This window comes from Salvelinus sp. IW2-2015, linkage group LG2 (assembly GCF_002910315.2).
Source record: "Salvelinus sp. IW2-2015 linkage group LG2, ASM291031v2, whole genome shotgun sequence".
In the NCBI taxonomy this organism is placed as follows: Eukaryota; Metazoa; Chordata; class Actinopteri; order Salmoniformes; family Salmonidae; genus Salvelinus; species Salvelinus sp. IW2-2015.
In genome coordinates this window covers 956,678-975,096 of record NC_036839.1, presented here as the reverse complement: position 1 = coordinate 975,096, position 18,419 = coordinate 956,678, and the positions used below count along the sequence as shown (strand labels likewise).

Here is an 18,419-nt window from a genome sequence, read left to right as displayed (position 1 = left end):
TCCTGTCTCTTTTCTCCAGACCATTTCCGGAGACCTTCTCCTTACCTCACCTCGCTCATCAACTCATCCTTGACCGCTGGCTACGTCCCTTCCGTCTTCAAGAGAGCGAGAGTTGCACCCCTTCTGAAAAAACCTACACTCGATCCCTCCGATGTCAACAACTACAGACTGTATCCCTTCTTTTCTTTTCTCTCCAAAACTCTTGAACGTGCCGTCCTTGGCCAGCTCTCCTGCTATCTCTCTCAGAATGACCTTCTTGATCCAAATCAGTCAGGTTTCAAGACTAGTCATTCAACTGAGACTGCTCTTCTCTGTTGTCACGGAGGCGCTCCGCACTGCTAAAGCTAACTCTCTCTCCTCTGCTCTCATCCTTCTAGACCTATCGGCTGCCTTTGATACTGTGAACCATCAGATCCTCCTCTCCACCCTCTCCGAGCTGGGCATCTCCGGCGCGGCCCACGCTTGGATTGCGTCCTACCTGACAGGTCGCTCCTACCAGGTGGCGTGGCGAGAATCTGTCTCCGCACCACGTGCTCTCACCACTGGTGTCCCCAGGGCTCTGTTCTAGGCCCTCTCCTATTCTCGCTATACACCAAGTCACTTGGCTCTGTCATATCCTCACATGGTCTCTCCTATCATTGCTATGCAGACGACACACAATTAATCTTCTCCTTTCCCCCCTCTGATAACCAGGTGGTGAATCGCATCTCTGCATGTCTGGCAGACTATATCAGTGTGGATGACGGATCACCACCTCAAGCTGAACCTCGGCAAGACAGAGCTGCTCTTCTCCCGGGGAAGGACTGCCCGTTCCATGATCTCGCCAATCACGGTTGACAACTCCATTGTGTCCTCCTCCCAGAGTGCTAAGAACCTTGGCGTGATCCTGGACAACACCCTGTCGTTCTCAACTAAACATCAAGGCGGTGACCCGTTCCTGTAGGTTCATGCTCTACAACATTCGCAGAGTACGACCCTGCCTCACGCAGGAAGCGGCGCAGGTCCTAATCCAGGCACTTGTCATCTCCCGTCTGGATTACTGCAACTCGCTGTTGGCTGGGCTTCTCCTGCCTGATGCATATTATAGTAGCCTCCCTACACATCTTCAAGTGACGTGATGATAAAGCCTAGCAAGCTCAGCGTTTGTGATGTCTGTCTAGTATGTGTATTTCAAAACTTTACGAAGAATGTTGTTGCTTCATTCAACACGTCACACTAGTTATGTGTATCAACTAGAGTTGTGTATCACTACGCTGATGTCGTATCCACATCTAGAGTGTGCATCTTCGACAAAGAGTGGCTTCGAGTATTGAACGCTCAGCCATTAGTATCGCTGGTCATTACAACTGGTAGGTACCGATAGCGATAGATCTTCGCTCAGTACGGAGGTCTGTTGAGGAGAGCATAGCTGTGGGCACTGTATCAACTAGTATGTCCGTGATCGCTATTTCAGCAATAGTAGCTCTGTGATAGAATCAAGGCAACTTAGCAAGGTGGCTCACCATAACACATAGAGGGCTAGCTGCTGTGTTTCAATTCAACTAGTATGTGTACAACTAGTATGTGTACCTACCTACACTGTAGCCTTGCTTCGTGTACTTCAACTCAGTGTTTGAGGAATGTGTATCAAACAGTACATGTGCTCCTCACTCAAGCTTAGAGTGGTAATCAGCAACTACCAGAGTGTTAGTATAACTGAAATTAATCTCAGCAGTGTATCATGACTCTCTGGCACCAAAAGGTATGTTATCAACTAGAAGTGTGGTATCAACTAGAGTGTGTATCAACTACACCCCGTGAGGTGGATCAACTAGTAATGTGTATCAACATCAAACTCCACTCACAGACGCCAAGGTCCAGCGGAGTCAGACACCACTTCCGGAGACACTGAAACCCACCTATTTAGGAATACCTAGGAAGTTGTGTGAGATCACAACATAGTAAGCTACGCTTCGCTTAACACCCCACTACGAGGTGTGGTATCAACTAGAGGTGTTGTATCAACTCACGAGTGTGTATCAACTTAGAATAGAGTTGTTTAAGATGCAACTATAGTAGTGGATGTAATGTAGGCTATGAGTTTGCTCGATGTCATGGATCAATTATATGCATATATGAGGTGAATGATGCTCAGCAATTCTGATCTAAGTGTCGCGTATCTGTCAGCATAAGTAAGCGTCTGATCTAAATGTGACTGTTATAATAGCTCTAAATGTGTAAGTGGTGTAATCATAGTAGGCTAGTTCAGTCGTCAGATAGCTATTTTTGACAAGCGTAAACGTAGTGTATAACTAGAGTGTGTATCAACGTAAGTACAGTGTATACAAACACTAGGTACCTATTTGTATACATTTCATAAACAAGTGTATATGTGTACTGCACAACTAGCACAGATAGTTCTTGTAGTATGCAAGAACTAATATCACTTTGTTTGATGTACTCTGCAATATAATGAGCTTGTGTAAAAGCGATACTTAGGAGGGTCGATAGTATCCCAAATACTCACATATGTCTATTACTGAGTACCACTTTCCATATTTTTCAACTAAGTGGTGGCTGCTGTCAGGATTTGGCAAGGATTGTTCCGGTTTTGGCCACTAGATGCCCCATTGTGCTTTTTTGACCTTTTCTTTTCCCTTGTTTCCAGTTATTATTTGCACCTGTGCCTCGTTTCCCTTGAATGTATTTAAACCCTTAGTTTTCCTCAGTTCTTTGCTCTGTGTTTGTATGTTAGCACCAGCCCCAGCGATGCTGTGAACATTTGTTACTCCTGTTGGATTCTCTTGAGGTACTCTGTTTTTGTTCTTGTTTATTTATTTTTATTATTCTTTTGAGGTTTTTTCCTGCGGTATCTACCACCTTGTGGATTTACCTTTTGTCTTGGAGGATTACCTTTTTTCTCTTGGAATTACTTTTGACGTTGTGGATTAATATTTTTGTCTGAAGTACTTTCCTTTTTACTTTATTAAAACACTGTCTCAAGTACTGCTGTGTCTGCCTCATATTCTGGGTTCTGCCGACTATTAGTGGSTCAGTTTGCTAAGTGACTGTTTCTCACACCGGAGACCCGAGTTCGTAACCGGGTCCTGACAGCTGCATCATGTTATGAGTATGGTGATTCTACAAAGTACTAAGAAAGGGGTGTGAATACAAATCAAATCAAATGTTATTGGTCAAATACATATGTTTATCAGATGTTATTGCGGGTGTAGTGAAATGCTTGTGCTTCTAGCTCCGACAGTGCAGTAATATTGAACAAGTAATATCTAACAGTTTCATAACACATACCCAGAATACACGGAAATATAAGTAAGTCATGGATTAAGAATATATATACATATATGTCAAATCAAATCAAATTTTATTGGTCACACACATGGTTAGCAAATGTTAAACTTCTTATGGATAGGGGGCAGCATTTTCACGTTTGGATGAAAAGCGTACCCAGAGTAAACTGCCTCCTACTCAGTACCAGATGCTAATATATGCATATTATTAGTAGTATTGGATAGAAAACACTCTGAAGTTTCTGTTTGAATGATGTCTGTRAGTATAACAGAACTCATATGGCAGGCAAAAACCTGAGAAAAAATCCAAACAGGAAGTGAGAATTCTGAGAGTGGTCGATGTTAACCTCTTGACGCTAGGGGTCAGAWTTWTTTWTATTTTTTAAATAACGTTCCCAAKGTAAACKGACTATTTCTCAGGTCCAGATCGTAGAATATGCATATAATTTACAGATTAGGATAGAAAACACTCCAAAGTTTCCAAAACTGTCAAAATATTGTCTGTGAGTATAACAAAACTGATTCTGCAGGCGAAAACCTGAGAAAATCTAACCCGGAAGTGATTTTTTTTTTTATCTGTGTTTCCTGGCCTGTCTTTCTTCCATTTAAAGGGGTGTCAACCAGATTCCTTTTCCAATGGCTTCCTCAGGCTGTGACCAGGCTTTAGACATAGTTTCAGGCTTTTATTTTGAAAAATGAGCGAGATCTTTCAAAACTAGTCAGGTGTCCTCTGATTAATTCCTGCGCGCGAGAGAGGTAGCTCTCCAATTTCTTTTTCTCTCTTATTGAATAGGTCACGGTCGAAATATTATCGATTATGTTTGTTAAAAACAACCTGAGGATTGATTATAAAAAACATTTGACATGTTTTTCTACGACCATTACGGATACTTTTTTGGAATTTGTCGAACTGAACGAGGCTTTGGTTTTCTGAACATAAGCGCAACCCAAATGGGCGTTTTTTTGTTGGGTTAGGGTTAGGCAAAGGTAAAGGTAAAGCATATTTTCAAAATCTGACGATATAGGTGGATTAACAACAAGCTAAGCTGTGTTTTGGTATATTTCACTTGTGATTGCATGATTATAAATATTTTTAGTAATATTATGAATCTGATACGTTTGGGAATTTTCTTCTGCCTTTCAGGACCGGAACGAGGCTGTAGTTTTGTGAACATAACGCGCAACCCAAATGGCGTTTTTTTGTTATAAAAGTAATATTTATCGAACAAAAATAACATTTATTGTGTAACTGGGAGTCTCGTGAGTGCAAACATCCGAAGATTATCAAAGCTAAGCGATTAATTTAAATGCTTTTCTGACTTTCGTGACCATGCTAATTTAGGACTAGCTGTTCTAGCATTGATTGATACACTCACAAAAGCTTGGATTTCTTTCGCTGTAAAGCATATTTTCAAAATCTGACATGAGGTGGATTAACACAAGCTAAGCTGTTGTTTGGTATATTTCACTTGTGATTGCATGATTATAAATATTTTTAGTAATATTATTGAATCTGATACGTTTGGGATTTTCTGCCTTTCAGGACCGGAACGAGGCTGTAGTTTTGTGAACATAACGCGCAACCCAAATGGCGTTTTTTGTTATAAAATAATATTTATCGACAAAAATAACATTTATGTGAACTGGGAGTCTCGTGAGTGCAAACATCCGAAGATTATCAAAGCTAAGCGATTAATTTAAATGCTTTTCTGACTTTCGTGACCATGCTAATTTAGGACTAGCTGTTCTAGCATTGATTGATACACTCACAAAAGCTTGGATTTCTTTCGCTGTAAAGCATATTTTCAATCTGACATGATAGGTGGATTAACAACAAGCTAAGCTGTGTTTTGGATATTTCACTTGTGATTGCATGATTATAAATATTTGTAATAATATTTTGCGCCCTGCAATTCAGCGGTTGTTTAGGAAATGATCCCGTAAAGGATCCGTAGCGCAGAGAAGTTAAAGTCATCGCCAATTCAATTCCTGTAATATATGGATCTGTTTGCACTTCCTGCGCCTTCCACTAGATGTCAACAGTCAGTAGAACGTGGAATGAAGCTTATGCTGTGTTGTGGACCGGATGGGAGGTGTGTTGAGTCAGTGGTCTGGCAGAGTGCCAGTTCTTGGTCACGCACTTCCTCATGATATCGCCATGCGTTCCATTACTTATAGAGACTGAAAGAATACTCCGGTTGGAACGTTATTGGATATATATGATAACAACATCCTGAAATTGATTCTCTACTAAGTTTGACCAGTTTATTCGACTTGTAATATAACTTTTTGAATTTTCGTCCGACATTTGCCTGTATCTGTGCGAGCGTTTGGACACGTGTACTACACATGCTAGCAAAATTTGCTAATTGGACATAAGTAATGGACATTATCGAACAAAACAACGATTTATTGTGGAACTGGGATTCCTGGCACTGCATTCTGATGACGATAATCAAAGGTAAGGGAATATTTATGATGTAATTTCGTATTTCTGTTGACTCCAACATGGCGGAGAAATGTTGTTAAATCTGAGCGCCTTCTCAGATTATTGCATGGTGTGCTTTTTACGTAAAGTTTTTTTTAAATTTGACACAGCCGTTGCATTAAGAACAAGTGTATCTTTAATTATATGTAAAACATGTATCTTTCATCAAAGTTTATGATGAGTATTTCTGTTATTTGACGTGGCTCTTGTAATTACTCTGGATATTTTGGAGGCATTTCTGAACATGGCGCCAATGTAAACCGAGTTTTGTGGATATAAATTACACCATTACGAACAAAACATAAATGTATTGTGTAACATGATGTCATATGAGTGTCATCTGATGAAGATGTTCAAAGGTTAGTGATTAATTTTATCTCTATTTCTGCCTTTTGTTACTACTATTTTTCTGGGAAAATTCTGTGTTTTTCTGTGGCTATGTACTGGAGCTAACATAATTGTTTTGTGTTGCTCCCGCAAATCCATTTTGAAATCAGACATGTTGACTGGATTCACAACATGTGTAGCTTTAATTTGGTGTCTTTCATGTGTGATTTCATGAAAGATTGATTTTTATAGTAATATATTTGAATTTGTGCGCTACATTTTTTCTGGTTTTGGCCAAGTGGGACGTTAGTGTCCCACATATCCTAGAGAAGTTATGGTGTGTTAGGAAAAAACTGAGGATGGATCAACAACATTGTAGTTACTCTCCAATACTAACCTAATTGACAGGGGAAAGAAGGAAGCATGTACATAATGCAAATATTCCAAAACATGTATCCTGTTTGCAACAAGGCACTAAAATAATACTGCAAAATTATGGCAACGCAGTTATTGTCCTGAATAAGAAGTTTATGTTTGGGGTAAATCCAATACAACATGTCTGAGTACCTCTCTCCATATTTTCAAGCAAAGTGGTGGCTCCATCAGTTTTATTTGTTATGCTTGTAATCGTAACGACTGGGGAGTTTTTCAGGATAAAAAAAAACGGAATGGAGCTAAGTACAGCAAAATCCTAGAGGAAACTTGGTTCAGTCTGCTTTCCACCAGACATGATGAATCACCTTTCAGTAGGACAATAACCTAAAACAGAAGACCAAATCTACACTTTGTTGCTTACCAAGAACACGTGAATGTCCTGAGTGGCCTAGTTACAGTTTTGACTTAATCTGCTTGAAAATCTATGGCAAGACCTGAAAATGGTTGTCTAGCAATGATCAACAACCAATTTTATAGAGCTTGAAGAATTCTTAAAAGAATAATGAGCAAATGTTGCACAAACCAGGTATGGAAAGCATTTAGAGACTTGTGAATAAGTCAAGGGGTATGAATACTTTCTGAAGGCACTGTACATTGTATAGCTCATGCTACACATGGTTAATATTCACACATAGTATAAAGTCTTGTAATGGTACGATGACTTCAGCTTGTCTACGTGTTCATATCTAAATGGATCTTTCTSCCGTAGTTGTCTGGCGTATGGTTCTGCTGTTTTGGGGGATTGGTATACCTTACCGCGTTCACTGCTTGTAAGTAATTTTATATATTGACCCTTTGCTTCGGCAGTGAGCTAGCCTGAAGGAGCAGAGCCTATATCGCTAAGACTTGCATTATTCAGTATTTAATAAATGGTTAAACGTATTTCAACATGTTGTTTCATTCTGAAATACAGTAACAGATAAAGAGCGTAGAGACAAACATTCACGYAACATTGAAAAATTGAGAAGCGTACAAGAGAAACAGAATCAGGGTTTTAAATCAGAGCAGAAAAGAAGAAGAGGGTACAAGAGATAACAAAAGTGAAAGTGAGCATTTGATGGGAGTCTTTTGATTATCTTGACTGGAAAACCTTTGGTGACTATTCACTGTAAACTTGTGAGATAGATCTGTACATTGAGGTGGTGTGGAGTGTGAAAAGATGAGTATAACTGATATACAGGTCCAAAAGTCTGATTATTACGACTATAATTTTAACATATTCAGACCTTCACTTTTTCCACATTTTGTTACGTTACAGCCTTATTCTAAAACTGATMAAATATGTTTTTCCCCCTCATCAATCTACACACAATACCCCATAGTGACATAGCAAAAACAGATAACATTTTTTATTTTTTATTTATTAAAAACACAAAACTGAAATATCACAGTTTCATAAGTATTCACACCCTTTACTTTGTTGAAGCACCTTTGGCAGTCATTACAGCCTCGAGTCTTCTTGGGTATGACACTACAAGCTTGGGACACCTGTATTTGTGGAGTTTTTCCCATTCTTCTCTGCAAATCCTTTCACGCTCTGTCAGGTTGGATGGGGAGCATCGCTTTACAGCTATTTTCAGGTCTACCCAGAGATGTTCGATCGGGTTAAAGTATGGGCTCTGGCTGGGCCACTCAAGGACATTCAGAGACTTGTCCCAAAGCCACTCATGTCTTGGCTGTATTCTTAGGTCATTGTCCTGTTGGAAGGTGAACCTTAGCCCCAGTCTGAGGTCCTGAGCGCTCTTGAGCAGGTTTTCATCAAGGATTTCTCTGTATTTTGCTCCGTTCATATTTCTCTCATGTCTAGTCCCCCCCAGTCTGAAAAACACTCCCACAGAATGATGCTACCACCACCATGTTTCACAGAAGGGATGGTATTGGCCAGGTGAGGAGTTGTGCCTGGTTTCCTCCAGACGTGACGCTTGGCATTCAGGTCAAAGAGTTCAATATTGGTTTCATCAGACCAGAGAGYCCTTTAGGTCCCTTTTGGTAAACTCCAAGTGGGCTGTCATGTGCTTTTTATTGAGGAGAGCTTCCGTCTGGCCAATCTGCCATAAAGGCCTGATTGGTGGACTCCTGCAGAGATGGTTGTCCTTCTGGAAGTTTCTCCCATCTCCACAGGGGAACTCTGGAGCTTTGTCAGAGTGACCATTGGGTTCTTGGTCACCTCCYTGACCAAGGCCCTTCTCCCCCRATTGCTCAGTTTACCGGGCGGCCAGCTATAGGAAGWGTCTTGGTGATTACAAACTTCTTCCATTTAAGAATGAAGGAGGCAACTCTGTTCATGGGGACCTTCAATGTTGCAGACATTTTTTGGTACCCTTCCCCAGATCTGTGCCTCATCACAATCCTGTCTCGGAGCTCTACGAACAATTTCTTCAACCTCATGGCTTRGTTTTTGCTCTGACATGCACTGTGAACTGTGGGACCTTAAATAGACAGGTGTGTGCCTTTGTAAATGACGTCCAATAAATTGAATTTCCCACAGGTGGACAGGATGCACCTGAACTCAATTTTGAGTCTCATAGTCTGAATACTTTTGTGTGTAAGGTATTTATACATTTGCAAACATTTCCAAAAACCAGTTTTAACTTTGTCATTATGGGGTATTATGTGTAGATYGGTGAGTGAAAATATTAATTTAATAAACTTCAGAATAAGGCTATAACGTAACAAAATGTGGAAAAGGTGAAGGGATCTGAATACTTTCCGAATGCACTGTATGTATCAAGATCTAGCTCAGTGTGTTCTAACCTGAGACAACTCAGACAAAATAGATGCTTCTCCATATAAGATGTGTTTGATCAACCAATAAACTAAAAAAGAAAAGTCCACTCACTGTCAGCTGCATTTATTTTCAGCAAACTTAACATGTGTAAATATTTGTATGAACAGATTCAACAACTGAGACATACACTGAACAAGTTCCACAGACATGTGACTAACAGAAATKGAATTATGTGTCCCTGAACAAAGGGGGGGTCAAAATCWAAATTAAACTTTCCTCCTCATGGACTGCACCAGATTTGCCCGTCCTTGCTGTGAGATGTTACCCCACTCTTCCACCAAGGCACCCGCAAGTTCTCGGACATTTCTGGGGGGAATGGCACTAGCCCTCACCCTCCGATCCAACAGGTTCCAGACGTGCTCAATGGTATTGAGATCTGGGCTTTTCGCTGGCCATGGCCGAACACTGACATTCCTGTCTTGCAGGAAATCACGCACAGAACAAGCAGTATGGCTGGTGGCATTGTCATGCTGGAGGGTCATGTCAGGATGAGCCTGCAGGAAGGGTACCACATGAGGGAGGAGGTTGTCTTCCCTGTAACGCACAGCGTTGAGAATTCCTGCAATGACAACAAGCTCAGTCCGATGATGCTGTGACACACCGCCCCAGACCATGACAGACCCTCCACCTCCAAATCKATCCCACTCCAGAGTACAGGCCTCGGTGTAACGTTCATTCCTTTGATGATAAACACGAATCCAACCATCACCCCTCGTGAGACAAAACCGCGAATCGTCAGTGAAGAGCACTTTTTGCCAGTCCTGTCTGGTCCAGCGACAGTGGGTTTGTGCCCATTGGGGACATTGTTGCCTGGTTATGTCTGTTGAGGACCTGCCTTACAACAAGCCTACAAGCCCTCAGTCCAGCCTTTCTCAGTCTAATGCGGACAGTCTGAGCACTGATGGAGGGATTGTGCGTTCCTGGTGTAACTCGGGCAGTTGTTGTTGCCATCCTGTACCTGTCCCGCAGATGTGATGTTCGGATGTACTGATCCTGTGCAGGWGTTGTTACACGTGGTCTGCCACTGCGAGGATGATCAGTAGTCCGTCCTGTCTCCCTGTAGCGCTGTCTTAGGCGTCTCACAGTATGGACATTGCAATGTATTGCCCTGGCCACATCTGCAGTCCTCATGCCTCCTATCAGCATGCCTAAGGCACATTCACGCAGATGAGCAGGGACCCTGGGCATCTTTTAACATTTTTTCAGAGTCAGTAGAAAGGCCTYTTTAGTGTCCTAAGTTTTCATAACTGTGACTTTAATTGCCTACTGTCTGTAACCTGTTAGTGTCTTAACGACCGTTCCACAGGTGCATGTTCATTAATTGTTTATGGTTCATTGAACAAGCATGGGAAACAGTGTTTAAACCTTTTACAATGAAGATCTGTGAAGTTATTTGGATTTTTAAAAGACAGGGTCCTGAAAAAGGGACGTTTCTTTTTTTGCTGAGTTTATGTTCTGTTTATCTATATAAAACATACCCCCCCCAATTTTTTTTTAAATTGTGCATTTCTTCAGAAGAGATTATCTAGATCTACATAGCGCTGGCAGCTCAGTAAAAGGGCACCTACTTGCCGCATTGATTTTTATCATGTCCTTGCTCTCAATCTCAGCATTCTACCAGAGACCTCACAAACACTTCAAGGGACTTGCGATGCAATGTGACTTGTAGCCATGTTTCTCTTTCTTTCTCTCTCTCTCTGAGTGTCGAGCTCAATACACATAAGAAGAAGTGAATACACAGTGTTTTTTCAGAAGGACCGTTTCATTGGTTGACTACAGTGAGATAGTGTAAAGCGCCCCTCACTTCCTGTGTTGTATCGTTTTCATTGTTGATATAGTAGTTAACTATGGAAGAAACACAAGAAAGTGATACGCACTACCCAAACTTTAAATAACAAAAAGTTGAAAGAGGTTATATACCCGCATATTATTGCTACGTGTGCAGGCCTCTTAATTCTTTATCAGAGAACACCAGAAAGGTCTACAGCTACAATCTGCAATTAAACCCCCTTAAAGAAAATGATGTGTGATTAGAATTGGATATTGTATTTGGCAGAGAAGATGGCAGTTTTAGGGCAAGTTATTGATTGGAAAAGTGGGGTCCGTCATAGCGCATTAGCTCTCGCGGGAGTAATCCGCAGCAGGTTGCTGCCAGAAACATCTGCTGCCGGAGAGAAGTAATTAAAAACAGTATGTTGAGGTAGTCGCCATATAAACAGGAAATAAGATTGGGTGGTAATAGACATTTCACGCTGACGGTGGGAGATGATTTTAACACAGCCACAGCTTTTTAATGGATGCAAACTGTGAGTGAGACACCTCAAGGTCAATGATGGACTGGGGCATGMATGCATAGCATGGAAATGTGTGTGTGCGTGTGTGTGTGAAAAGAAGGTACATTTCATATTTTTCAGATCAAGCTTACGCGGATTACAAAGTGGACACATTAAATCAGAACCCTTGAGGGTCATGAAAGCGAACTTTTTTTAAATGTAAACAGAAAATCATTCTTCTCTCCATGCGGACTAATCTTTTCCATTATCATCACAGATCACCACATTCATCACTGAGGATTTGAGACACAATGGAGATAAACATCTATAAGGATTTCCCACACTTTGTGATATTTCCTCTACTCAATAGAAGACTACGATGCACCATGTGGCTGCTGCCTTAAAAGGTTAAATGTGTTGCATATTTTGTGATGATGAGTCGGTTAGCTTGTAATCTGGTTAGAGTGAGGTACTGATATTGATAATGACAAGGGTGTCATCTCAATCCAGAGTAGAGCCAATATGATACCCCTTATGCATTGAGTGTGGATTAGAATGCCTAGAAATAGTGAATACAGTCATATAAACTATATAAATTAGGCAGTSACATAGTATTCATTCATTTGTTAGAGATGCTTTGCTTCTGAGAGATGAAGTTGCAAATCACTCTTTTCTTCAGTCTGTCTATACCATATGGTGTGTTGTGTTCTTACCAATATGTTGTTGACAACAGTCTGTGTCTCTTCCTGTGACAGACATCATGTGGTTGGCATCATGTCTGTGTTTCCGTCACTGCTTCTTTAGCTTGGAGTCAGACTGTTAAATGTTCACCAGAAACTGTTCAATCACCTGCTATAAGCATACTCCTATGGAGTCCAGCACTATGGGTATTAGAGAATTCAATTCAGTCATACAAATTCAAAATGATTCAATCCAGATTCAATTTGTGGCGGAAGAAAACTGAGAAAACAACAATACAGGCTAATTTACCTAGTGTAAATGTTTTGGTGGACAGGTATACAGTGGGGCAAAAAAATCGTGTGGCTCCAAGTTAACTTCGAAATGATGGTTATTATATCATAATTGCATATTTCTCACATAATTAATTTTGCTGTCACACAAAAAAGATCCACCATGTCAAACAACAAAATTATGTGTCTGCATTTATAAAATTGTACGAAACAAACGTCCTGTTTTCATCACAGCTTTTGTGATTTTTACTCATAAAAAAACTGTGGATGGAAACATGCTATAGACATGAATTTAACAGGATGTAGTATTGTGTAACCTATACATCTATATCCATCAGAGGAGGATGGTGGGAGAAGCTATAGGAAGACAGGCTCATGTAATGGCTGGAATGAAAATAATTGAACGGTATCGACCACATCAATCAATATGGAAACCAGCATGTTTAACTATGGCTCATTCATTTCGTTCCTGCCATTACAATGAGCCTGTCCTTTAATAAGCTCCTCCCACAAGCCTCCTCTGATATTCATTCAGTCAATAGTCATGTGTAAATCAAATGCAAACAATGTTTCTTCTTTTTACGGCTATAGCTAGCTTCACAATAGCCACTAGCCCAATGATGGAGGTGATGAGGACCTCACACCATGCAAACCCCACCCCTACCCCCACCCTCAATGACTCAAACACCTGCACGAACCTGTATGACCACCTGGAGTACGCCCGAGTCCTCATGCCCCTCTTCTACAGCATCGTCTTCTCGTGGGGTTGCTGGTAACGCCCTGGCGCTGCATGTCATCCGGCCAACCTAAAGAAGATGAACTCCACACGCTCTACTCCGCCAACCTGGTCATCTCCGACATCCTGTTCACGCTGTCACTACCGTTACGGATAATCTACTACGCCCTGGGCTTCCACTTGGCCCCTGGGGGAGACCCTGTGTAAGATCACAGGGCTGATCTTCTACATCACACATATGCCGGGGTCAACTTCATGACCTGCCTCAGTGTGGACGATTCATTGCTGTGGTCTTGCCGCTCCGGTTCGCACGCTTCCGGAAGGTCTCCAATGTCCGGTTCATCTGCGTTGGGGTGTGGTTGCTGGTCTTAATGCAACTTTGCCCCTCCTCTCCATGCCCATGACTCATGTGGAGTCTGATGGCTTCATCACTTGTATGGAGTATCCCAACTTCCGAACAGGTGCCCAACATCGCTACATGCTGATCGGCGCCGTGTTTCCTAGGCTAATGGAGTCCCCGTGGTGACTATCCTATTGTGCTACTCCCATACTGTGCTGTAAACTCCGCTCTCGCCAAGACCAATACCTGACGGAAAGTCGGGGCGCAGCGCAAAGCCGTTGGGGTGATCTGCTGCGTTCCCGTGGTGTTCGTGGTGTGTTTCAGCCCCTACCACATCAACTCCTCCAATACATGATCCGAAAGCTGATCTACACACCAGACTGTGCTGAACTCACAGCCTTCCGATCTCCTTACACTTCACTGTTCTGTCTGATGAACCTCAACTCCTGCCCTGGATCCATTCATCTACTTCTTTGCCTTGTAAGGGTTACAAGAGGAAGGTGCTGAAGATCCTGAAGAGGCAGGTGAGGCTGTCCCTTCTCCAGCGCAAGTACGGACATCGCCGGAGGGGTCATCCAGAGACATCGTAGATGGTAAGAAGATCCACCTCAACAGCACTAGGCTAGAACAGTGTGTCAACAGAATGGCCAAAGGTGAGTTACGACAACCAACAGACCGGTGAGTCAAAGACCAACCAACAGATCGAAGAGCCATCAACCGCAAACAGACCAGCCAACAGACCGGTGAGCCCACGACCAGCCCAACAAACCTTTGAGCAAGCGACCAGCCGACAGACTGGTTAGTCAATGACCAGCAAACAGACTGGTGTGCAAACAACCAGCAAACAATTTGAAATAACATACTAATAGTGAATGAATTTGAAAAACATATGATATGTTATGAATTCTAGCTAGGTGTCTAATGTTAGCTAGGTGGCTAACGTTAGCTACTGTATGCTAAGGGTTAAGGTTAGGAGTTAGGTTAAAGGGTTAAGGTTAGGGGTTAAGGTTAGGGTTAAGTTTAGGAGTTAGGTTAAAGGGTTAAGGTTAGGGGAGGGTTAGCTATCATGCTAAGTCGTTGCAAAGTGGCTAAAAAGTAGTAAGTAGTTGAAAAGTTGCTATTAGCTAAAATGCTTATCTGTTGTCCATGATGCGATTTGAACTCGCAACCTTTGGATTGTTAGACATTCACGTCAGTAAATTGCAAGAGGATGTCTGAGGGAAGACTGAACTATAACTGTATAACTGATTAAAAGTTTAAAGAGGTATCTCACGCCTCTGGGAAACAGAGCCACCAAGGTAACAAGCTGTTTCTGCCTTTTGCCAATACAGTAGTGCTGAGCGATTCACCGTAAAAAAAAAATCCCCTTTATTAAACAACTAATTGACCGACATCCGTTCAATTACTTGAACTCCATATAGTCCTGCTTTTTTGTGAGCTCACCGTGCTGTTTTCTCAAGAGAGAAATTAAATCATTAATGAGAGAAAAGTAGTCAATGGGCGCATTTGCAGCGGATCACTTTTGTCAAGTCGATGACCATCGTTTGCCGCTACGTGTGACTGCATATACTTTACAAAACATCATGCTCTTGACCAACTTCAGTCTGCAGCCATCACCTGCATTGTGGGAGGATCTATTGTCATTGACCCACACAAACGTGACCAAAGACATGATTGAAATAGGAACAAATGTTGTACGATTCATGTATACAGTTGAGTAAATTCAATGAATTTGATACTGAGGCTGTTTCTTCACTGATTGCAGTTTATAATTGTTGAAAAAAACATGGCTCCAACCCCAGAACACACACTCACAAAGAAAAACTTTTATTAACATGGCAGCCACTGTGCCATGTTGATCTGAGCCTTACTGTTGGAAAACCACATTAGTGTCTGACTTTGGTTGTCACAGATGCACCTCCTCCGACCACTCCTCAACTTTCGTCTACAGTCGGTTGCTTTCGCTTTACCCCTCAAACATACCTAATAGCTATGTGGGATTGCCAGGCAAATATCAACCTAGCTCAGCACAGAACTTGTGGTATTAACTACACTTACCATAATCCATTGCGCCTGTTCTTCCAGTCCCGGACAGAGGCGGATACACATAGACGAGAAGGATAAGAGGCAGTTCGTCAGGTAGCTCTACCCAATTGATAGTTGTAGTAGTTGGTAATAAGCAGTCTTGAAAGTATGCCTTATCTACTTTGAACAACTAATACAATTATTTTGTCAGCCAGCTAGTTACTCACCTAGCTAAAAGATGACTTGTTCAATGGGATGCACGGAGAGTAACTTTAGATGGGTGTCTGGCTGGCTGTTGGCTGGCTGCTATGCCTGAGCAGAGATGAGATGATGACTTTAAGGAATGAGAAATAATAAAGTCATCAAAAAAAACGAAGTAATATCACAACTGAAATATTTTATTAAAGTAAAGTTATGGTTAATAATGATGGCAGTAATGGCTACCAAACTACCATCATGGTAGTTACAATTTTTATGAACAATTTTATTCTGTGTTGTTACAGCATTCAACCCACTGTCCGTGTCAGGAAAAAAGACAGGTGGATGGCAATCAAAATATTTTAATGTCATTATTTATAAATGCATTTAATGTTTTTAGAAAAGTGATTGGTTAAAAAAATTCTCTCAAAAACCACTTATCGCTCTGCACTACAATACAGTGACACGTTTTTTGCCACATGCAAAATACAGTGACAACTTGGTCTAAAGCAGAAACACAAGAGCATATAAGGACAGTATTAGACAGCATGGACACTGGCTTGAAAATATGTCTTGAAATGGACAGCTGAATATTACTTCATAGTTTCAGAGACTCTGACTAAAGAATAGAAAGCTTTGGACATCACAATGCTGAGGAATGAAGAATAAGACAATGTTGATATACTTTTTGTATATACACTTCCTGCATTATTCTTCAAATTACCTTTTGATTATTGATAAATGTAAATATGTCAACACCATGTACTATATGTAACTATGTCCATCAATTCATTTTATCAGAGTCAATGACATCCATTTTTTTTACCAAGTGGTTCACATTTTTTATTTCCGTTGTTCACAAATAAGGGTTCCCTCTATTTTTTGATTAATGTGATGACTGTGTGTTGATATAAAACCATTTAATTTTGAATAAAAAAAGAAATGGAAATAAATAATATCTTATGCTTTTGTGGTGCCTCAAGATCGTGTGGTATTCCTCAGATAGATACAATGAATGTCCATCCATATCAGTAATGTTGATCAGACTCCACTGTAGGCCCACACTGCTTGCCAGACACAACCGCATAACTTATCTGAGCCCCAAGTGGGCAGTGTTATATAGAAAGAGAAAGATAATACAGTAGAAACATTTACAGTTGAAGTCAGAAGTTTATATACTCTACACCTTAGCAAAATACATTTAAACTCAGTGTTTCACAATTCCTGACATTTAATCCTGGTAAAAATTCCCTGTCTTAGATCAGTTAGGATCACCACTTTATTTTAAGAATGTAAAATGTCAGAATAATAGTAGAAAGATGATGTTATTTCAGCTTTTATTTCTTTCATCACATTCCCAGTGGGTCAGAAGTTTACATACACTCATTTAGTATTTGGTAGCATTGCCTTTAAATTGTTTAACTTGGGTCAAACGTTTCGGGTAGCCTTCCACAAGCTTCCCACAATAAGTTGGGTGAATTTTGGCCCATTCCTCCTGACAGAGCTGGTGTAACTGAGTCAGGTTTATAGGCCTCCTTGCTCCTTCAGTTCTGCCCACCCATTTTCTATAGGATTGAGGTAAGGGCCTTATGATGGGCACTCCAATACCTTGACTTTGTTGTCCTTAAGCATTTTGCCACAACTTTGGAAGTATGCTTGGGGTCATTGTCTTTTTGGAAGACCCATTTGCAACGAAGCTTTAACTTCCTGACTGATGTCTTGAGATGTTGCTTCAATATATCCACATAATTTTCTCCTCATGATGCCATCTATTTTGTGAAGTGCACCAGTCCTCCTGCAGCAAAGCAACCCCACAACATGACGCTGCACCCCTGTGCTTCACAGTTGCAAACCGTAGTCTGTTTTTTTATAGTGGTTTTGAGGCAGTGGCTTCACAGTTGCTGAGCGGCTTTTCAGGTTATGTCGATATAGGACTCATTTTACTGTGGATATAGATACTTTTGTACCTGTTTCCTCCAGCATCTTCACAAGGCTCTTTGCTGTTGTTGTGGGATTGATTGCACTTTTCGCACCAAAGTACGTTCATCTCTAGGAGACAGAATGTGTCTCCTTCCTGAGCGGTATGACGGCTGTGTGGTCCTGGTGTGTTTTATACTTGAGCACTATTGTTTGTACCGATGAACGTGGTACCTTCAGGCGTTTGAAATTGCCTCCAAAGATGAACCAGACTTGTGGAGGTCTACAATTATTTCTGAGGTCTTAGCTAATTTCTTTTGATTTTCCCATGATGTCAAGCAAAGAGGCACTGAGTTTGAAGGTAGGCCTTGAAATACATCAATACATCATCTTAAAAAGATGAGAGAGGCCTGTTATTTTCATCATAGGTACACTTCAACTATGACAGACAAAATGAGGGAAAAAATCCAGAAAATCACATTGTAGGATTTTTTTAAATCCTACAATGTGATTTTCTGGATTTTTTTCTTCTCATTTTGTCTGTCATAGTTGAAGTGTACCTATGATGAAAATAACAGGCCTCTCTCATCTTTTTAAGTGGGAGAACTTGCACAATTGGTGGCTGACTAAATAC

The 18,419-nt window shown here is 41.1% G+C and overlaps 1 pseudogene; it reads left to right on the top strand.

The window, feature by feature from the left end:
- The first annotated feature begins 13,189 nt into the window (after window positions 1-13,189).
- On the top strand, window positions 13,190-14,327 carry LOC111972592 (G-protein coupled receptor 183-like; annotated as a pseudogene).
- The last annotated feature ends 4,092 nt before the right edge of the window (window positions 14,328-18,419 follow it).